We start from the raw sequence: 21,613 nt of genomic DNA, 5'->3' as shown, positions 1-21,613 counted from the left end.
GCTTTCTAAGCATTGTTGCAGGCATTGAGAGGTGCACAAAATAATGTGATGGAGATGGCAGCTTGGGCGCAGAGTCCGCTTCCTGTGGTAACAGTACTATTCTGAATGGACTGCAGTGCTGTGAAGCCAATGTGTGGCAATGCCATGGACCTCTAGGAGGTGCTTCACTATGACTGAAGCCCGAAGGGCAGTCATGGCTTTTGGCATTGTTTCTCAGACTGCTGCCAGAGAGGTCTGGACTGAAAAATATGGCTTAAAAATCTGAGATTATTAGCAACCCTGCCCTTCTACAGATTAGAAAGTCACCAACAAATAGTCCCTCAGCATTTGGCAGCATCTCCCTCATCCATTTGCATTGCATTCCAAATACAATGACTAATGATACCTTTGGGAGGTCTTGTGATGCAGTGGGTAGCAACCCTGCCTCTGAGCTAGAAGCTCGGTTCAAGTCCAGGATGTTTATAACATGGCCAATTAGGTTGAGTATTAACTTCCAATATACCCAGTGGCAGGAGGTACAAGCAGGAGAGATTCCTAGTCAGGTATGTGATGGAAAGAAAATTGGGGCTTCTATGATCATTATTCATAGCTCCAGACTACGACATGAATGTAAAAGTGACAGCAACTCCAACTCTTTGGGGGGCTGGTTGGCTGGACAGCAATTGTAGATCAGATTGGTGCCAACAGCATGGGGTTCGATCTCCATTCTGGCTGGGGTGGATTTGGGACCTGCCACCTTGCCTTGGTTGTGGCAACATGGGTCAGACTTTTCTTCGGGCAAAGGACTCGAGGAGAAGAATGATACGGTTGCTTTCTACCTGTTTACCTGAGTCTCTGAGCCCTGATGCTGCCACTCTTCTCATCCATTGGGATGGACAAATTGGGAAAAGGTAAAAGGAGAAAGGAGGAAAGTGATGAGATGTAATAAGAAGAAGAGTAAAAGAAGAAGCAGAGAGTCAGAAGTGAGGGACGAGAGCAAGAAATGGAGATGAACGGGGAATCGTACAAGTGAATAGGAAGGGAAGTGAAAGGGAGAATTAAGTGAAGAAAAAGTTTACATTTTGAAATGTAATCAAACATGGCAGCCAATAGACAGGCAGAAAGTTCCAAATTAAATAAATGATTAATTAATGTGCTTTTGGTGATTTTGATTGAGGAAGGGTTGTTGGCTAGAACATTTCTTCATTGAATTATCTGAGTGAATATTTTATGTTCCCCTGAACCACTGGGACAGCCAGGTTCTGCTCTATGTACATGGAATAAACATGGAGTTGCTGAGTTCTGATATGTGCACAAGTTAAAGCTTGAAATGGGGCACTTTTGCACATATCTAAAGGTACACACAGTACAGTTCATTTTAATTGATTATAACCTTGGTGTACATGTACTGTGAACACAAATTACACTGACAAAGATAAATAATGAGTAAGGGCTAATAGATCTTTTACTCTCTAGCGAGTGCTTGTATTGCCTGTCTGCAGCTTACTGACTGCAAATTGAATGCTGGGGGAATAAAACTGGGATAATAATTTAAAACGCTTTTTACACTTATTCACCTTTGGCTTTTATCCTTGAGCTTTTTGTAGCTCCATAATAAGATCAAAAGGTAAAATGATTAAATGCCAGACCAATGCAGTCAAAATATAAGGGCAGACATTCCTGGAGTGCTGGATATCCTGGATCAGGAAAACATTGGATAATTGTGGGCCAGAGTGCACTCCTGCAAAGGAACTCATACAATTTTTTTTTCATTTAAATTAATGGAGAATCTCCCTGTGAATCTTAATATATGCTTAGAAGTAATGCAAGTGCAAGGATTTAAAACTCTTGGACAAATAGTAAACTATGTGAGGGCTACACATTTGGATGCTATTTGAAATAGTTAATGTAGTAGCATAGATTTTCCCATTGGGCATATGCTCAGCCAGAAATCAGGAGGTACAAGAGCCTCCTCAAAACCACTAGTGTGTTTATCCTATGCATATTTCTGACGTCAATCTCATTAGTCTAATATGGATGAGCTTCCGACATTCAAGATGCTTGTCATTGAAGCGGCAAGATTCTTTGGCAAAAGATCACCTTTAAGGAATTCACCAACCCAAGGAATGGTCTATTTCAACAATGGCTCATTGAAATTCATCGTAAGGCAGAAAAGGAGGGCTCTCTTTAGCAGTTGGCACCACAGGACCTCTAAAAGTGTAGCACAGGGAGGTTGGGAGGTTTTAGTGACGGCAGTGAAAAGTTTTTCTCCATAGCTTATTTCTGTGTATCACATTATGTGTCTAAAAACAGGTTCTTTTATGAATGAGACCAGCCTCAAGATGGCCCCTGCTTGCTGCTGGAAAATTGACTAAACCATTTGTGCAAAATATACAAACTTTGGACATTTCTGGTATTCTAATTGGTTACAATTTTGATTGAGTGGTAATGAATATAGAAGAAATTGAACAATCTTGAACACAGGCTACAGAATTCCAATTAGGACTACAACTTGTAGGAGTTAGTGTGATACTGAAAAGTGGGTGTTGCTGGCAACACTAGCACACTAGCATTGATTGCCTATTCCTAGTTACCCTAAGAAGTTGGTAGTGGTGATGGACCTTATTCTCGAAGTGCTGTAGTTCTTCTGGCAAAAGTGCATCCACAATACTGTTGTGTGGGGGTTCCAGAATTGTGACCCAACAAAAAAAAAAGGAGCAGGTATGTATGTCCAAAGAGAATGCTAGATGACTTGGATGAGAGCTTGGTGTCTGTTGTCCATTTCCCTCTTGTGATGGAGGGTTGTGGATTTGGGAAGTGCTCCTGAAGAAGTGTTGAGTTGCTGCAGTGCATCCTGTAGCTGATCTTGACCAGGAGCCAATGTAGGTTAGAGAATACAGGGATGATAGGTGAATGGGACTTGCTCTATAAGAAATGGACAGCAGTATTTTGGATGACTTCAAGTTTATGGAGGGTAGAATGTGGGACACCTGTCAGGAATGCATTGGAATAGTTGAGTCTTGAGGTAACAAAGGCACGCATGAGGGACTCAGCAGCAAATGAGCTCAGGGAAGGGTGAAGTCAGGCAATATTATGGAGGTGGAAATAGGCAGCCTAAGTGAGAGTGTGAATATGTAATTGGAAGCTCACCTCAGGATCAGATATGACAGCAAGGTTGCAAACAGGCTGGTTTAATCTCAGATTGTTGCCAGGGAAAGGGAACATGTCAGTAGCTTGAGGAGAGTGATTGGAGCAGGAATGGAAAACAATGATTTCAGTATTCACGTTTTTTATTTGGAGTAAGTTTCTGCCCACCTAGTATTGGATGTTGGATAATCAGTCTGATAATTTAGCAAGAGTATAGAGGAGTCGAGAAAGGTGGTGGTGAGGTAGAATTAGGTGTCGTCAGTGTTTGTGTGAGAGCTAATTCTGGATGATGCCAGGGTGCAACATGTATATGAGAAATAGGAGGGGTGCAAGGATAGATTCTTGGGGTCACCAGAGGTAATGGTGTGGGAGCAAGAAGAGCAACCATTGCAAGTGTAACTCTGGGTATAATTAGATAGTTAAGAATGGAAATGGGCGAGAACAGTCCCACCCATTTGAATGACAGTGGAGAGGCGATAGAGGAGGATGGTGTGATCAACATTGCCAGAGCTGCAGACAGGCCAAAAAGGACAAGGAGGGAAGATTTATCATTACCATATTGACATAGAATGTCATTTGTGACTTCTATAAGAGCTTGGAAAATTTAATCAACTTTGCTTCCAATTTCCACTCTTCCATCACCTTCACATGACTCATCTCTGACTCTTTCCTTCTGTTCCTTAACTTTTGTGCCCCCAATTCGGGGGATAACCTATCACTGACTCCAACAGCTACCTTCACTATACCTCACAGCCTGCTCCTTGCAAGGTCTCTATTCTAGAATCTCGATTTCCACATTTCCACTTCATCTTTTCACCCTCCACATGCTCCACTCTTCACACGGCACTTTCCCATGTGAGAATAGGTGATGCAACAACTGCCCTTTTGCCTCCTACCTTTTAACCATCCAACCTCCTTCCAGGTGAATCAGCGATTTACTTGTACTTAACACTGATGGAGGTATTTTCATGGGAATGAAGATCCAGGTGTACAGAGTCAGTTGCAGCATAGAAAGGTGATGGCAAATTTGGAGGACACCATAAAATCCAGAAGTAGCAGAGGTTTGTTCTCAGCCCAGGTGAGTAGTTATCTGGCCAGAAACAGACTGAAACTGAAAAACAAATATCGCCTGTAGTCAATCACAGGCTCAGTATGAGATTGAAATCTCTCAATCACAACAGCAGTGGGGGAAGTGCTGATTGAATGGAAGGGCCGATTAAAGTGATTTTAAATATCACAGAGCAGCAAATCAGAGACAGGAGTTGGGTTTTATGGTAGAGACAGTGTAGTCCAGAATAGAAGTATCATCTTGATGTCGAGAGAAGCCCAGGAATTTGAAGCCAAGTTTGGGAGAAGATCTAGATCTAGAAATTTTCATATCTTTACCACAGATCAAAGAAGAGCAGCAGATAATAGACATAAGTGGAGCCTATCACAAAATGTTTACAGCACAGAAGGAGGCCATTCAGCCTGCCATGTCTATGCTGACTGAAGGAGCAATTTACTTATTGCCACTCCCCTCCTTCTCCTCGTAGTCCTGCACAGTCTTCCTTTTCAGTTAATCCAATTTCCTCTTGAATGCCTTGATTGACTCTGCCTCCACATATTCTCAGGCAGCCACTCGCTTCATGAAAAAGATTTCTTCATGTCCCCATTGCTTCTTTGTCAATTACTTTAAATTGGTGTGCACTGGTTTGCTATCCTTCTACCAGTGAGAACAGTTTCTCCCTATTTACTCTGTCTAGACCCCTCATGATTTTGAATACCTCTACCAAATCTCCTCTCAATCTTTTCTTCTCCAAGGAGAATGGTCCCAACTTCTTTCAATCTGTCTACATAACTCATTTACATAGGAACTATGAGGAACTATCTACAGATCCTCATCCCTGGAGCTATTCATGAATCTTTCCTGCATCCTCTATCTGCCTTCTCATCCTTCCTATAGTGTGGTTTCCATAATTGGATGCAATACTCCAGTTGAGGCTGAACTAGTTTTATATAGGTTTGTCATAATTTCCTTGCTTTTATACTCTATACTCCTAGGATGCTGTATTAATCATTCAACCTTGCTCTCAACCTGCCTTGCAAACTTAACTGACTTTTGAACATATACGCAGGTCCTTCTGTTCCTGCACCTTTAGAATTATACACTTTGTTATATTGTCTCTCTGCATTCTTTCATCCAAAATGAATCATTTCACACTTCTCTGCATTAAATTTCATCTGCTATTTGTCTGCCAATTTATGTCCTTTTGAAGTTCTACAATACCCTCCTCACAGTTCACAATACTTCCAGGTTTTGTATCATCTGCAGGTTTTGAAATTGTGCCCTGCACACCAAGGTCTAGGTCATTAATATATGTCAGGAAGAGCAAGGATCCTAACACTGACTCCTGGGAAACTCCGCTATGAACCTTCCTCCAGTCTGAAAAAACATTCATTAACCACTAATCTCTCTTTCCTGTAACTCATCCAATTTATTGTCCATGTTGCTACTGTCTCTTTTTTTCTACAAGCTCTAATTTTGTTCACAAGTCATGCAGCACTGTATCAAATGCCTTTTGGAAGTCAATGCACACCACATCAATAGCATTACTTTCATCCAAAACCTCTTCAAAAAACTCCAGCAAGTTAGTTAAACATGATTTGCCCTTAACAAATCCATGCTGGTTTTCCTTAATTAACCCGCATTTGCCCAAGTGACTGTTGATTCTGTCCCAAATTATAATTTCTACAACCATCCCTACTACCCAGGTTAAACTGACTGACCTGTAGTTGCTGGGCTTATCTTTACACCATTTTTTGAACAAAGGTGTGACATCTGCAGTTATCCAGTCCTCTGGCACTACCCCTGAGTCTAAGGAAGATTGGAAAATTATGGCCTGTGCCTCTCGATTTCTACTCTCACTTCCCTCAGTATCCTTAGATGCATCTCATCTGGTCCTGGAGGCTTATCAACTTTAGGTGGAGACAGCCTATCCAAATACCACTGCCTTATCAATTTTAAATCCTTCTAATGTATTAATTACATCCTCTTTCACCATGATCTGGGCAGATCTTCCTTGGTAAAGACAGATGCAAAGTATTAATTTAATACCTCAGCCATGCACCCTGTTTCCATGCAGAAATCCCCTTTTTAGTCCCGAATTGGCCCTGCCCTTTTATTATTTACATGCCTATAGTAAACTTTGGACTCCCTTTTGTGTTAGCTGCCAGTCTCTTTTCGTATTCTTTCTTTGCTTCTCTTATTTGCTTTTTCACTTCCCCTCTGAACTTGGGAACACAGTTTAAAAAAATAGGGGTCTCCCATTTAAGACTGAGATGAGAATATTTTTTTTTTCCTGAGGGTTGTTATTTTGTGGAATTCTCTACCCCAGAGAGCAGTGGAGGTCATTGAATATGTTCAAGGCAGAGTTAGACAGATTTTTGATCGACAGGGGAGGCAAGGGTTATGGGGGCAGACACAAAAGTGGAGTCAAGGCCACAATCAGATCAGCCATGATCTTATCAAATTGCAGAGCAGGCTTGAGGGGCCAAATGGACTACAGTTGCTCTTAGTTCTTGTGTTCACGTGAACCTTCTAAATTCAACCTGGTTTTTGGTTGTATTATCCACCTGTCAGTAATAAGCACACTTTTAAAAAATTTTATTTTTAATTTTCATTTTAATCTCTGATTTTTTTTGTCATCCAGGGAGACTTGTTTGCCCCACCTTTTCCCCCTTTGTGGGAATATATCTTGACTGTGCCTGAACTGTCTCTTCTTTAAAGGTAGCCCATTGTTCAGTTACAATATTGCCTGCCAACCATCAGATCCACTCTTCATTGAAGTAGGCTTTCCCCCCGTTAATTATCCTTACTCTGGATTTCTCCTTGTCCTTTTCCATAACTAATCTAAATCTTATGGTCACTGTCCCCTAAATGTTCCCCTGTTGACAGTTGATCCACTAGGTCTAACTTTTTCCCAAGAACCAGGATTAACCGTGCCTCCTTTCTCAGTGGACTAGAAACATATTGCTGTAGACCAAAGAGCGTCTTTCACCGAGTTGATGATCCTCTAGCTGCAGTTGATGTTTGTCTCGGTGTGTGTCCCTGGGAACAGCCCGTAGAGCACAGAGTCCTGTGTCACAGAACTGCTCGGGACGAACCTCGACAGAAAGCACTACCTCTCTCTCCAGACCTTCTTTGCAAAGGCACAATCTATAAGGAGGTGAACAGCAGTCTCGTCCCCACCACAGCTACCTCAAGGGCAACGTACAGAAAGGGTGAGACTCCTGGCATGTAGGAAGGATCTGACGGGGAGGGCATTTCTCACCACCAACCAAGCTATGTCTTGGTGCTTGTTGGAAAGTTCGCTCTTTGGTCTGCCCGAAACTTGTTGGTCTTCCAGTGTGAAAAGTTGTCCCCAACCGAGTGTTGCAGACTGGCACATTCCAAAGTCCAGGACTATGTGCTGAGCACTAAAGCCTGGGGCAGCTGCCGCAAAGGCGCAATGGGGACGGGTTGCTGTCTAAGACCTTTCTGCCACAGTGCACCGAGGGACTGGGAACTGTTTAGAGCCCCTTGGGCTGTACAGCTCAAAATGAATGTCTGTAAATGATTGTAATATTCATTGATTGTATTGATGCACCTCGTAATACATGTTGTAAAAGTTGAACCTGATTGTACTTTTGTGGTGGTGATTTTTAAATGGATTGGAATGTTCTTCCAGATATTTTATGAATAAAGTATATTTTTCCAAAAAAAAAGAAACATATTGCTGTAGAAAATTCTCCTGATCACACTCTAGAAAGTGCCCTCTTTGCACTTTACACGACTAAAATCCTTAGACCCTTACCAGCCTATATGCTTGAATATTGTACAGGTTTTGTTGCATGCAGACATGAATTGCTTCATTATCTGAACACTTTGCAATCATCTGTGAACATCCCACTTTTAACCTTCTAATGAAGGGAAGGTTATTTTTGAGGCAGCTGAAGATGGTTGGTCCTATGATACTGTACTGAGGAACTCCTGCAGTGATGTCCTGGGCTGCAATGGTTGGCCTTCAACCATTGGGGAAGATGGTGGTGTAGTGGTAATGTAATTGGGCTAATAATCCAGAGGCCCAGGCTAATGCTCTGGGGATTTGAACCCACCAAAGCAGCTGATGGAATTTGAATTAAATTAATAAACCTGGAATATAAAGCTAGTTTCAGAGTGGGTGACCATGAACCTATCATCAAAACCCATCTAATTCACTAATGTCCTTTAGGGAAGGAAATCTGCCATCCTTACCTGGTCTGGCCTACATGTGACTTCAGACCCACAGCAATGTGGTTGACTCTTAATTGCCATGTGAAATGGCCTAACAAGCCACAAGAAAAAAAAGACCAAAACCAACCTCCTTTGTGCCAGGTAGGACTCAAGTACCTTGAGAGTTTTCTCTCTGATCCCCACTGACTTCAGTTTTAATGGAGTGCCTGGGTGCCACACTCAGTTGAACGCTGCTTTGATGTCAGTTCCAGTCACTCTTGTCCCACCTCTGTAATTCAGGTCTTGTGACCAGTTTTGGCCCAAGGCTGTAATGTTTTTGTGATTTGGGAGTTGGCTGGGAGAGTTGGCATGTGAAACCATATTAGTGGACGCTGTGGAAAAGATGACGGTTAGGCTTGAGTGGACCATAAACACTGGCATGGACTGATTGGGTTGAATGGTTTCTGTATTGTTGTACATTCTATGTAATGTAGTGGCAAGTTTTTAGCTTTCAGCGAAGGTCTTCTGTATGTGACTATGTCAGTGGCTCTAATAGCTAGCAATGTGTTCTTTTCTGTAGCCTCTTCAAGCTTCTCCTGCTCTTCCATAGCTAGGTAGCTTCCTGCTTCAGAGCCTCCTTGTGGGATGAGGTTGTGTACCATGTTTCAGTCCTCCATGATCTTTTATAGCTTAGCCAAGCAGTATCTCCAGGTCAGTTCAATCCTGTTTTCTATGAAAGGGCTCATTCGGCCCAACCAGTACATGCTGGTGTTTAAGCTCCACTTGAGCCTTGTACCATCTTTTCTCATCCAAATCTACCATCATAACCATCTATTCCCTCCTCCCTCAAATGCTTGTATAGCTTCCCCTTAAATGCATCTATAAAATTAACTTCGACTACTCCCTGTGGTAGCAAGTTCCACATTCTCACCACTCTTTGGGTAAAGTTTCTTCTGTATTCCTGATTGGATTTCTTGGTGACTATTGTGTATTGATGGCCTTTAGCTATGCTCTTCCCCAGAAAAGGAAATGTTCTCTCTGTATCCACTCTATCAAAACCTCTCATAATTTTAAAGACCTCTATTAGGTCACTGCTCAGCCTTTTTTCAAGAGTAAAGAGACTTAGTCTGTTGATCATTTCCTGACATGTATATCCATGCATTTCTGACATCATCCTTGTAAATCTTCTCTGCACTCACTCCAGTGCCCTTACCTGCCTTAATATGGTGACCAGGACTGCACACAGCTCTCTTAATGGGATCTAACCAACGTTTGATATAGGTTTGGATAACTTCCCTACTTTTCAATTCTGTCCATTTAGAAATAAAGCCTAGTGCTGGGTTTGATAGATTTTCTGGCCTTGCTCCACCTGTGGTGCAGCTTTTAGTGACTGGTGTATTTGCACTCAGAGATCCCTTTGTCCCTCTACCTCGCTGAGACTTGCACCTTCCAAATAATAAGCTACCTCCCGATTCTTCCTACCAAAATGCACTACTTCTATATTTACCCGTGTTGAACTTCATTTACTGTTTATTATTGTCCCCCTGTAACTTGTTGCAGTCTTTCTCTATGTTGACTATCCCACCCCATCTTCCCAAGATGGTATAGGAAAGAGGGGAGGAATAAGGACAGGAAAAATAGCCATTTTTTAAAGAAAGTTTAAGGACAAGTTTTTCCGGTCGGCGAACAGGGGCGGGGCCCGCTCGCCGACGCATCAAATGACGCGGGGTTATGGTGGGTGTGTGTCCCAATGTCACCCCGCATCATTTAGACTTTCAGTTCGGTGGGCGCGCAGCCACATTGGCTGCGCACCCGCTGAACTGTCAATGGCCTATTAAGGCCATTAAAAAAGTAATTAACTTGATTGATGGACCTGCCCATCCAACCTTAAGGTTGGCAGGCAGGCCGGGAACCCAGGTGGGCCTTGGAAAAAGCATGAAACCTCATCCACAGGCGGAATGAGGTTTCATGACAGCTTTTAAATGTTTATCAACTGTTTAAATAAAAATTAAGGACATGTCCCAACTCACATGAGCGGACATGTCTGGGAAATTTTTTTATTACCTATCTGTCAACTTTTGAATTGGAGCCGATCTCCCTGAGGTGGCACTTAGCCTCAGGGAGATCGTTGTGCTCTTTAGCACGCATGTGCAAAAGAGCGCACTCCCAACTGAGGGAATTCCCTCCCACCCAGCCTGCACAGGGAGTGCATAGCGCTTCCTGGCAGACGTCACGCTGGGCGGGCCTTAATTGGCCTGCCCACTTAAAATGGCGGCATGCTACCGATCGGAGGCGCCAATCGGAGGCGCGTCTGCCCGTGCTGCTCCTGCACTTCCCCCCTAATAGGGGGAGAATTTTTCCCTTAGTTTTAAACACTCAATGATCTCACTTAATAAAATCTGGTTTTCGTTTTCTTCAAATTCCTGATTAATAAGATTTACATTCACATTCTGAGCTGCAAAGTCCCACATTTATTTATTTATTGCACCATCAACACTTTTCCAAAAGTTACATCAGTGGTAAAATGCAAAAATAACAATAAATCTGATTTAACAGTATGTCAGGTTGATAATGTTACAAACCTGTTAGAGGATGAATGAGGATGTTGGATGGGATTTTAAATGCTTTGTGGTTGGCATTTATGAGAGGTGTTAACATATTTATGGGGAGCTCGCTAGAGGGTAATTTGGAGTTGAATTCATTGTTATCTGATTAACTGCTCTTACAGAATTAATAACTCTCAAACTATCTGCAACATAAATATAGCTAATGCTGTAATTTATTGATGGACTTTGTGATTTGTTTATATTTTCATCATTGTAGTTCTGGCATTTTGCCCTTTTTGCTATAATTCAAAGTGTGAACGGTCTGGAGGTTGGATTGTAGGTCTTTCTGTCTTTCTAAAATCAAAGCATGGGTACAAATTTTTAACTGTAAAATTCAAATAATGGGGAACAATCTGTGTCTGTAAATGTGATTAATTTTGGATGATGTGTTCATTGGGTGAAGACAGGAAAGAAATCCAATGGTTGGGATTTTTCTAAAGCAGCAGTGGTGTAGCCGCTGGGGCTGGAAGCCGGGTGGTTGGGGAGGTGGGGGTTGAGATCTGCTCTAGATGGTGGGACCCAGGGTTGCATTTTATGGGTGGTAGCCAATTAAGTGACTGCTGCTGTGCCTGCCATCCAGTTAAGGGCAGTGGCCCATTCACGAGAGCTGCTGGCCCAATCAGGCCAGCAGCTCAGAAGCGCCATCAGGAGCGGTGGCCGTTGCTGGGCTGCACCTGGATGAAGAGGGCATGTCGTTGGACGTGTTCTCGCAAAACCAGGCAAGTGGAACCAGTGGGCACCAGAGCTGGTCAGGCAGGCTCCAGCAAGTGTTTTTGTGTGGGGATTGGTGGAAATTGCTGAGGGAAGGTGGCGCTGATAATCTTTTAAATGAAAACCAAATCAACAAAATTGGGATAAATCAGGCACAGCCCCTAATTCAGGTCAGCTGTAAAACCAAGGACAAAAATTTAAAGGAACCTTACAAACTTTAAATCAAAATGTGATTAAAGGGGTCAACAAAACACCCCAGTCCCCGCGGTGCCCACCGAGCACGGAAGGCCTCAAGAGTGTCAGCAGACACCGCGTGCTCCCTCTCCAGGGACATCCGGCAGCGAATGTAGCCGCGGAAGAGGGACAAACAATCGGGCGGGACTCCCCCATCGATCGCCCGCTGCCTGTACCTGTTAATGGCCAACTTGGCCAGGCCTAGGAGCAGGTTCACGAGGAGGTCCTCCTCCTTCCCGACCCCCTTCCGCACCGGGTGCCCATAGATCAGGAGCGTGGGGCTGAAGTGCAAACAAAACATCAATAAAAGGTTTTTCAAATAACTAAAAAGGGAGTGCAGCCTACAACACCCTATGTATACATGGTCCACGGACTCCACAAGACCGCAAAAAGAGCACGTGTCCTGAGAGTCTGTGAACCTATGCATCCTCTTATTATAGGGGACCGCTGCATGCAACACCCTCCAACCCAGGTCCCCGATAGAAAGGGGGAGGACACCTCCGTAGAGGGCCTCCCATCGGAAGGTGGCGCTGATAATCTTTGAAATGAAAACCAAATCAACAAAATTGGGATAAATCAGGCACAGCCCCTAATTCAGGTCAGCTGTAAAACCAAGAACAAAGTTTAAAGGAAACTTACAAACTTTAAATCAAAATGTGATTAAAGGGGTCAACAAAACACCCCAGTCCCTGCGGTGCCCACCGAGCACGGAAGGCCTCGAGAGTGCCAGCAGACACCGCGTGCTCCTTCTCCAGGGACATCCGGCAGCGAACGTAGCCGCGGAAGAGGGACAAACAATCGGGCGGGACTCCCCCGTCGATCGCCCGCTGCCTGGACCTGTTAATGGCCAACTTGGCCAGGCCCAGGAGCAGGTTCACGAGGAGGTCGTCCTCCTTCCCGACCCCCTTCCGCACTGGGTGCCCATAGATCAGGAGCGTGGGGCTGAAGTGCAAACAAAACATCAATAAAAGGTTTTTCAAATAACTAAAAAGGGAGTGCAGCCTACAACACCCTATATATACATGGTCCACGGACTCCACAAGACCGCAAAAAGGGCATGTGTCCTGAGAGTCCGTGAACCTATACATCCTCTTATTATAAGGGACTGCTGCATGCAACACCCTCCAACCCAGGTCCCCGATAGAAAGGGGGAGGAAGGTGGCGCTGATTCCTATTCAGATGAAGTTACATTGTTTCATAGTTTGGCATTGTGAGATTTGAACTCTTGATCTTGGGGTTACAAGCCCAGTACCATAACCACTTGGCTATTTAGGCCAAGCCAAAGCCGACTGCACCTGGTATTCCTAGGCAGTCTCCCATCCAAGTACTAACCAGGCCTGAGTCTGCTTAGCTTCCGAGATCAGACAAGATCGGGCGTTTTCAGACTAGTATGGCCTTAGGCTAGGTGGCGCTGATAATCTTTTAAATGAAAACCAAATCAACAAAATTGGGATAAATCAGGCACAGCCCCTAATTCAGGTCAGCTGTAAAACCAAGAACAAAGTTTAAAGGAAACTTACAAACTTTAAATCAAAATGTGATTAAAGGGGTCAACAAAACACCCCAGTCCCCGCGGTGCCCACCGAGCACGGAAGGCCTCGAGAGTGCCAGCAGACACCGCGTGCTCCTTCTCCAGGGACATCCGGCAGCGAACGTAGCCGCGGAAGAGGGACAAACAATCGGGCGGGACTCCCCCGTCGATCGCCCGCTGCCTGGACCTGTTAATGGCCAACTTGGCCAGGCCCAGGAGCAGGTTCACGAGGAGGTCCTCCTCCTTCCCGACCCCCTTCCGCACTGGGTGCCCATAGATCAGGAGCGTGGGGCTGAAGTGCAAACAAAACATCAATAAAAGGTTTTTCAAATAACTAAAAAGGGAGTGCAGCCTACAACACCCTATATATACATGGTCCACGGACTCCACAAGACCGCAAAAAGGGCATGTGTCCTGAGAGTCCGTGAACCTATACATCCTCTTATTATAAGGGACTGCTGCATGCAACACCCTCCAACCCAGGTCCCCGATAGAAAGGGGGAGGAAGGTGGCGCTGATTCCTATTCAGATGAAGTTACATTGTTTCATAGTTTGGCATTGTGAGATTTGAACTCTTGATCTTGGGGTTACAAGCCCAGTACCATAACCACTTGGCTATTTAGGCCAAGCCAAAGCCGACTGCACCTGGTATTCCTAGGCAGTCTCCCATCCAAGTACTAACCAGGCCTGAGTCTGCTTAGCTTCCGAGATCAGACAAGATCGGGCGTTTTCAGACTAGTATGGCCTTAGGCTAGGTGGCGCTGATACTCTTTTGAGTAAATCCGTTTCCATCTGTTTCAGATGAAGTTACATTGTTTCATAGTTTGCCATTGTGAGATTTGAACTCTTGATACTCTTTTGAGTAAACCTGTTTCCATCTGTTTCAGATGAAGTTACATTGTTTCATAGTTTGCCATTGTGAGATTTGAACTCTTGATCTTGGGGTTACAAGCCCAGTACCATAACCACTTGGCTATTTAGGCCAAGCCAAAGCCGACTGCACCTGGTATTCCTAGGCAGTCTCCCATCCAAGTACTAACCAGGCCTGAGTCTGCTTAGCTTCCGAGATCAGACAAGATCGGGCGTTTTCAGACTAGTATGGCCTTAGGCTAGGTGGCGCTGATAATCTTTTAAATCTTTTTAAATCAAACATGTTTCCATCTGTTTCAGATGAAGTTACATGTTTCACAGTTTGCCATTGTGAGATTTGAACTCTTGATCTCAGGGTTACAAACCCAGTACCATAACCACTTGGCTATTTAGGCCAAGCCAAAGCCGACTGCACCTGGTATTCCTAGGCAGTCTCCCATCCAAGTACTAACCAGGCCTGAGTCTGCTTAGCTTCCGAGATCAGACAAGATCGGGCGTTTTCAGACTAGTATGGCCTTAGGCTAGGTGGCGCTGATGTTGAGGAGGTGGAAAGAGGCCCTCAATTAGCCACTTAAGTGACTCAATTGAGTTTCAGGCAGGTGGGCCATCTACCACCTTCCCTGCCACTGAGGGTGTTGGATGTCAGCTGCAGCACCTGTTGCCTTCTCATGCCACTTTACCAGCCTTCCCACCTCTGACCCTGTCCTTAAAGTGCTCAGAAAATCCCAGCCTATGTTTCAAGTAGCAAACAGCAGCCAAAAGCAGAACTAAGCCTTTTTAAGATCAAATATAATAAAACCATTTTATTATAAGATATTGCATATGGTTGTCTATAGAACTAGAAATTTACATCACTGTTGTTTGTTGTTATTATTTGGCGGGGGATGGTGGTCACCTTTTACATTATTCATTCTAGTGGATATTACTGAATCTGTGGCTGCACATACTGCTGATTCTGACCTTTATACTGTGTTGCTTGCCTCTCTTCAGCTTCTGGCCTCCCACTTACTTTGCTTCAGGTCTTAGTCTCCTGCTCCCTTTTTAGATGTTCCTGGTATAGCCCTTCCTCTTTCCTCCTGGGCCTGGAATTCTACAGGTGTTTCTTGGCAGAACCTCCAAGGAAACAAGGGAGACTTAGTGCCGTTTCTGTAATTTCTGATTTCATTTGTAAATGGCGGCTGCTGCTTACAAACGAGCCTGGAGCAGGGTGAGGTGGGGACTCAGCAATCTGGGGTTCCCACTCCTGCCTTGAATGTGGACCTAGTGTGTTGTTAACTCCAATAATTGTATATAAGGGAAAAATGAGTCTGAAGCTGGTCTTTTACCTCAAGTAAGATTATTCTTCAGCCAGCTCAACAGAATGACAGATTCCCAGTTCCCCTGGAGTGTTACAACTGTACCCATTTATAGGTGAGCCAATCCCAATCACCTGTTTTAACAATGCGATTGTCTTAACAATGTAATTGCTATATAATGTAGTTGCCAGTCAACAAGATGATTGTTATTGGACCTTGCAGTGTAATTGCTGATAGATTGACAAGTATGATGAGAATGATGGGATGTAGCAGCTGCTACATATTTGCATGTGGATCCCATCAGTGGGGTCCAAGCAGGGGTCAGTTGGGAACATAGGAACATGGGAACAAGAGTAGGCCATTTAGCCTTTGGATCCTGTTCCACCATTCAGCATCATCATGGCTGATCTGTGACCTAATTGCATATACCCATCTTTGCCCCCATATCCCTTAATACTTTGGTGAACAGAAATCTGTCAACCTCAGATTTAAAATTAATAATTGAGCCAGCATCAACCCTGTTTTGTGGAAGAAGGTTCCAAATCTCTACCACCCTTTGCATGTAGGAGTGTTTCTTAATTGTCTGAAGTCGTGGCTCTAATGTTTAGGTTGTGTCCCTAATTCTAGATTCCCCAACCAGTGGAAATAGTTTCTCTCTATCTACCCCTTAATATCTAGAAAACTTTGATCAAATCACTCCTTAATCTTCTAAATTCCTGGGATTACAATGCTAGTTTCTGTGGTCGCTCTTAATTTAACCCTTGGAGTCCAGGTATCATTGTAGCAAAACTATACTGCACTCTCTCCAAGGTCGATATATTTTTCCTGAGGTGTGGTGTCCAGAACTGAGCACAGTACTCCAGTGTGGCTTTGTGTAACTGCACCATGACTTCCAACCACTGGTATTCTAGTCCTCTAGTTACATTAGCCTTTTTGATTATTTTTTGGACCTGCCCATGACATTTTAATGATCTGGTGTTGGGGTAGGATGATCTGGGAAAGACAGTACCTTGACAGCCAACTAGCCGGGGAATCCTAGTTTGTGAATGCATGGGGCAATCGAACACCAAAATAGTGCCCCAAATGGCACTGATCCCCAGAGGCTACCTGCAGATGAAGTCCTCATTGTCATCCTGCAAACTTTGACCAGTGCCAGTGTTGGAGAGCAGGAGCAGACATGTTGTAACGCAATTGTCAGATCACAGTGTGGATTTTCAGAACTGTTTCCTCTTTTTCAGGAAATGTTGGCAGGTTACCTTCAGCTATTTGGATTTTGAAAGTACATTTATTTTTAATATTTTTTTCCTGCATATCTAATATTTTGTATGGGTGGTGACTGTAATTTTCTGAGGTCACCTTGTATTTGTTCCTTTTATTTGTTGAAGTCACTGGAATACAGTACACTGTGAGTGATAATAAACCCAAAGCAACAAAAAGACAGAATTCAATGGATAGTCTTACTCAGAAAGAAATGGCTTTCATCTGCACTACTTCTAATTACAGTTGTTTGAAGCTTTTGCTGACATATGTCAATTAGGTTGTCTAAGTGGTTTCCTTCCTAGGCTATGTATTTAAATTAGAGCTCTTCATTTCAGCTGCAAAGAAAATGAATGTGCAACAGAACAGCAACATGTCCTCAGTACTGAAAAGAGCCCTCAGTGAATATTAACAGATGCGGTTGAGTTGTTGGTCGGGTTTCTTTAGATTTTTGCATCTTTTGTTTTTGTTCTAATTTACCAAATACTGTACCCAAACAGACATGATCAATGAGAGATCGCATCTTTGGCTGTATGTAAATCTGACTGACACAGTCCAAGACAACCTGTACGCTTCATGAGACTTTTCCCCCAATTTTTGTTTCTCCTCACAGGTCCTGAAGGCACTGACAGTTCAATGAGCACTGACAGCACTCCAATGTCAAGTGACCTTCATGCATGAGCATAGACAATGAGTGTTGGTAGAACATGAAAGAGGGAGGGTCATACAACGCACAGATGTACATGTCCTAGCAGAAGTCACTTGATTCAGAATAGGCTCAATTTCCCCTGCTCGGTCCAGGAATGTTGAGGAAAATTGTAGCACCTTAACTGCTGCAATATACAGTATTATAGCACAAAGGTACATTGCAGTCTCTGGAATCAGAGTTGAACAATTTCACATCATAAACATGTCTCCAATTTATACCGACAGCAGCTGTTGGTGATGATCCTACTGTTGTCATTTATTTATACCACCTCTAGACCCATCTTTTTGTTTCTTTACTTGTCCTATTAGCATCATCCCTTTTTGTCATTTAATCTCTTCTATCTTCTACCCTACCACAGGCCTTCCCTTCTGGTCTTCCCTCCCCTTCCCAATTTCCCTGCCTCTGTACTCAAAAACTATTACATCTTTAACTTTTTCCCATTCTGATGAAAGCTTGTCAGAAACTCTGGCATTTTTACGTTCTGTGGGGGAGCGCGTGCCTGACCCGAACGGGCGTAAAATCGCCTGAGATAACATCAGGTGAGAGTCCCGGCATCACCGTGCTCAGCGGGCATGCAGAGCAGTTGAGAGAGTGCCCGCCGACAATTAAGCAGGCAATTAAGTCCATTAACGAGACAATTGTAAGGGATTTTTCACGGCCCGCCCTACCTTATGGTTGGCTGATGGGCCAATCAGCCAGGCGGCCTTTACATTTTTGATGAAACCTCACCCAAGGGTAGGATGAAATCTTCGTTAGGATATAAAATAAAAAGAAATATCTGGGGCAGCATTTTTATGAGGTGTGCTTTCAGATGCTTGATTGCGCTGCATGGACATTTTTTTGCAGCATTTTTGTGCTTTCTTTTATTACTTGGAGGTCTGCAGCTCCCTCCCTTCAGGGAGCTCAGTGGAAGTGCTCACCTGCACCCATGGCGACGTCGGCGCCCACCCCCATCCTGGCAGCACCAAGCTTTTCAGTGCCCGATTCACGCTGTCTGGCCGTTAATTGGCCAGCCAGCGTGAAATCACAGTCGGGGGCCAATCGAGATCAGGGGCCTATTTCCCTGCTGCTCCCAGGCCCGCTGAATGCACATGCCTGACGACCAAAAAATTCAGGCCTCTGCTTCTGTCGTTACAGCTCCTGTCAGACCTGCTGAGTATTTCCAGCATTTTCTGTTTGTCTTTTAAATTCCCAGCATCCTCAGTATTTTGCTTTTGTCCTAGAGTCTCCGTAATGCAATAACAGACAACATGGTACATTTATTCACTAAGATTTTAGGGAGGATTTTGAAAATTAAGTTTTTATGTTTCTTGGCAAATTTTCCCAAAATATGAGTCGCTAAATGGAGGATCATAGAGAAGCTGGGGTATAGGGCAGAGAATGGAAACGCTGACACAGACAGACTTATTGAGAGAAAAAAATGGCAGGATGAGGTTTCATGTCTGCTTTAAAAAACTTTAATAAACTTTAGTCATATTTATTAACATGACCCATTTCGTGTGACATTGTCACATGAGGGGGACATGTTAATAATTTTTTTATTTCTCTGTTTTTAAACTTTGAAGCACTGTCAGTGATCTCCCTGAGACAGCACTTAGTCCTGACTGCCTATACATGAAAGAGCGCACTTTGACAGTTGGGGAATCCCTCCCCCCACCGCACAGGAAGCGGATAGCGCTTCCCGTCGGCCAGCCCACTGGGAAAGCATTAATTGGCCCACCCACTCAAAATGGCGGCGGCGGTCAGCTGCCCGCCCGCCACTGAGCTGGTGGGGCCCACCCGCCCATCAAGGGCAAAATTCTGTCCAGAGTTAACATTTTGTGCCCAATATGACTCAGAACTCAGTTCCAAAGAAGAGCCATTGGACTCGATGTTAACAGTGTTTTTCTCCCTCCATAGATGCTGCCAGCCCTGTTGAGTTTTTCCAGGGCACTTCATTTTTTTAATTTAAGATTTCCAGCGTTTTCAATATTTTACTTTTATTTCATTGATGATCTGATGGATAGAAATAAAAGTTAATTTCAGTGCAACTGTTTGTCTATAATCAATCATCTATCTAATCAATGTGCTAGTGCTGTTGGGGAGGGGGGTGGGAACCTGAGGGGGAGCTCAAATTGGAAGGAGTTAAAAGTAGCAAGCGAAACAAAGGCGAGCACCAACTATGTTTAGAATGTGGAATAATGTTAAAAAGACAAAGTTAAGGGCACTCTACCTGAATGCACACAGCGTTTGCAACAAGGTAGATGAGTTAAAGGCACAAATAGAGGTGAATGGGTATGATCTAATTGCCATTACGGAAACATGGCTGCAAGATGACCAAGGCTGGGTACTGAATATTCAAGAATATTCAACATTTAGGAAGGACAGGCAAAGAGGAAAAGGAGATGGTGTTGCGCTGATAATAAGGTATAGGATCAGTGCATGAGTAAGGGAAGATCTCAGATCAGAAGAACAAAATGTGGAACCTGGGTGGAGCTAAGAAACAGCAAGGGGCAGCAAACATTGGTAGTTGTTTATAGGCACCAAACAGTAGTGGTAATGTGGGGTATGGTATTAGAGATTAGAGAGGCATGTAGCATGGGTAATACAGTTATTATGGGTAATTTCAATCTGCATATTGACTGGGTAAATTTAAGGAGCATTAATGCTGTGGAGGATGACTTTTTGGAGTGTGTTAGGGATGGTTTTCTAGAACTGTATGTTGAGGAACCGACTAGAGAACAGGCTATTTTAGATCTAGTTTATGTAACAAAAAAGGACTAATTAATAATTTTGTCACAAAAGAACCTTTAGGGATGAGTGATCATAATATGATAGAATTTTGCATTGGGTTTGAAAGTGAGGTAGTTCAATCTGAAGCCAGGGTGTTAAATTTGAACAAAGGAAATTAAGAAGGTATGAGGGGCAAATTGGCTGGGGTGGATTGGGAAAATATATTAAAAGGCATGACAGTACACAGGTAGAGCATAGTCTTATAATGAGAATTTATAATGGGTAGCAGAATATTAAAGATGGCCATGTGTCTACCAATGGACTGTGACTACGTGGGTTTGGAGAACTTCTTAAAACCCTGTATTTGCTTCATCTCCGTTCCCCTCAATATGCCATTAATTCCTGGTACAGAAGACTGCCCAGGGGGCACAGTCATATCATCAACTTAGATGTAGTTATTGGATGTACCTGCGCCGGTATTTATCTTTATCTTTTTTTATTCTCTTTGGCTGTGATGTTGGCGCTGAACCATAGCAACAAGGGTTGTCGCTATGCAATTCTTTCTTTCTTGTTGGTTATGCACAAGCAATTGTACTCACAGCAAATTTCTGTAAGGTCATTAAAGTGTATTGAATTGAATTTAGCAACTCACATTTTTGGGAAGGATATTGTTAATGTCTTCCCTTGTGAATACTTGGAGGTAGTAATCAGTAAGAAGATTTTGTTACGATCCCTGAACCATAAGCCAAAATAACTAAATTTACTGAATACCTCCCATGAAGAAATTACCAACAAAATTCCACGTTTTGTTGCTTTTATTTTAACACGAATCAGAACCAATGCAAATTAAATATGAATTAACAAGTAAATAATACTTCAAATGAAGTTTCCCTTTAAATAGTTGATACAACAAAGGTACACCTTACACGACTACAGTAACCGCATCAAACCTTTCAGGCATGTGGCACCACATGCAATTCCAAAGTACTCTAACTCAGCCTCCAATACATAGGATCTCTCACTTTCCCACTCAATCGATTTCGTCCTCGAATCACATTCAGTCTGAGGTCCCTGGAAACAGCACACACCTGCAGAAGCTCCTTAGGTAGGTTCACAATAGCCTGGATAGCACAAATTCTCCAGAGACTTCTTTAGCTGACTCCTTTAATAAACCTCATTGAGCAATTTGATTGGTCCTGGCAAAACTGAAGCATAGCAGTGGAATTGTCCAATTCACAATCCCTATTCTAACCCAGTTTTCACTATCTGTCCCTTTTAACTGAATTACAACACAGCTCCTTGTAAATGTGCTTTCTCTGTTCAACTGCT

The 21,613-nt window shown here is 43.4% G+C and overlaps 1 protein-coding gene and 4 pseudogenes across 2 annotated transcripts in view; 1 reads left to right on the top strand and 4 right to left on the bottom strand.

The window, feature by feature from the left end:
- The window catches only part of pdzd2 (PDZ domain containing 2), a 648,685-nt gene that overhangs the window by 109,994 nt on the left and 517,078 nt on the right, over window positions 1-21,613 (top strand). The window lies entirely within an intron of this gene.
- On the bottom strand, window positions 13,194-13,312 carry LOC121285585 (annotated as a pseudogene).
- Window positions 14,075-14,193, bottom strand: LOC121285581 (annotated as a pseudogene).
- On the bottom strand, window positions 14,433-14,551 carry LOC121285577 (annotated as a pseudogene).
- Window positions 14,715-14,833, bottom strand: LOC121285572 (annotated as a pseudogene).

This window comes from Carcharodon carcharias, chromosome 1 (assembly GCF_017639515.1).
Source record: "Carcharodon carcharias isolate sCarCar2 chromosome 1, sCarCar2.pri, whole genome shotgun sequence".
Classification (NCBI taxonomy): Eukaryota; Metazoa; Chordata; class Chondrichthyes; order Lamniformes; family Lamnidae; genus Carcharodon; species Carcharodon carcharias.
The sequence above is the reverse complement of the archived record's forward strand: the minus strand, read 5'-3'. Positions and strand labels throughout refer to the sequence as shown.